Raw genomic sequence first — 1720 nt, forward strand, 5'->3', positions numbered from 1 at the left:
ATAATCCAAAATAATTCTTGAAATCCAAACCCTTAGTCAACTTCAAAGCAGTTAAGAATGTAGAATTATTCCTGGACAGGATACCCCCTCTGAAATGAGCATTTAATCTTCTGGTGTTTTGTTTTGAAATACTGAAACAGATCCATTTACTCAAGAGGTTGAAATGCTATAAAAGCTAACATGTTCTGCACACATGAGCTGAAGTTAAAATCAGAGACAGCAGCCTTTGTTTCAGCCACAACAGAATCAGAACTTCCCTCCTAGTGATCATTCTCCATTATTTAATGGGGGTTAATAGGTACAAGAACAGATTCCAATCTACATTACAGTGTTGATTATATTGTGTGTAGGAGCAGAGAAGTATGGGGAGGGTTTTTGATTATTTGCTTTGGAGTACCATGACTTAGGGGGACGCGGGTGGCGCTGTGGGTAAAACAGTGCCTAGGACTTGCTGATCGCATGGTCGGAGGTTTGAATCCCTGCGGCGGGGTGCGCTCCCGTCGTTCGGTCCCAGCGCCTGCCAACCTAGCAGTTTGAAAGCAACCCCGGGTGCAAGTAAATAGGGACCGCTTACCAGCGGGAAGGTAAACAGCGTTCCGTGTGCTGCGCTGGCTCGCCAGATGCAGCTTGTCACGCTGGCCACGTGACCCGGAAGTGTCTGCGGACAGTGCTGGCTCCCGGCCTATAGAGTGAGATGAGCACACAACCCTAGAGTCTGTCAAGACTGGCTCGTATGGGCAGGGGTACCTTTACCTTTACCTTACCATGACTTCAAGTTGACTGCAATGCAACTTGAACACAATTACTTAGGGAAAAAGCACTAGTGAGCAAAATGGGATTTTTATCTGAGTTAATATGGAGGCATCTGTATGATATGAGTATGTGGCACAAACCACCTAACAGCACAATCCTATACATGACTTCTTCAGAAGTAAGTTTCATTGAGTTCAATGAAACAAGGGTATAGGGCTAAAGCCTAAATTGCACATATAAACAGGGATGGATCAGGTAGGGGAGTGGAAAATATGTTTTTGACTGCTATGAGGACATCATCCTGACAAAACAAAATTCAGAAGGCTTGATAAAGATACGTATGGCATGGATAGAAGATCCACTCTTCCCTCCTCCTGAATTCAACATTAATCAAAGGATTTGATTGGCAGTAGGTTAGTGAAAACAAAAGAAAGTATTCTTCCCTCCCCAAATAAGATGTAGAATTTGAACTGGATAGCCTGTTTTGTTGTTGTTGTTGTTTAGTCGTTTCCTATTCTTCGTGACCCCATGGAGCAGAGCACGCCATGCACTCCTGTCTTCCACTGCCTCCTGCAGTTTGGTCAAACTCATGCTGGTAGCTTCGAGAACACTGTCCAGCCATCTCATCCTCTGCCATCCCCTTCTCCTTGTGCCCTCCATCTTTCCCAACATCAAGGTCTTTTCCAGGGGTCGTCTCTTCTCATGAGGTGGAGCCTCAGCTTCAGGATCTGTCCTTCCAGTGAGCACTCAGGGCTGATTTCCTTAAGAATGGATAGGTTTGATCTTCTTACAGTCCATGGGACTCTCAAGAGTCTCCTCCAGCACCAGCCTGTTTTAGTAAGAACATAAGAAGAGCCTGATGGATCAAGCCGATGGCTCATCTGGTCCAGCATCCTGTTCTCACAGTGGCAAGTAGTCAGATGCCTATGGGAAAGCCAAGAGCACAATTCAAGCACAAAAGCCCTCT

The 1720-nt window shown here is 45.5% G+C and overlaps 1 long non-coding RNA gene across 1 annotated transcript; it reads right to left on the reverse strand.

Moving 5' to 3' along the window:
• Nucleotides 1-264: 264 nt before the first annotated feature.
• LOC307224144 lies at nt 265-882 on the reverse strand. The gene is made up of 2 exons (XR_013842441.1): nt 754-882; nt 265-386 (listed from the first exon to the last, which is right to left on the reverse strand). It is a non-coding gene; the product is annotated as an uncharacterized lncRNA (long non-coding RNA).
• Nucleotides 883-1720: the final 838 nt, after the last annotated feature.

Source organism: Podarcis cretensis (genome assembly GCF_951804945.1).
Source record: "Podarcis cretensis genome assembly, chromosome: 9".
Taxonomy (NCBI): Eukaryota; Metazoa; Chordata; class Lepidosauria; order Squamata; family Lacertidae; genus Podarcis; species Podarcis cretensis.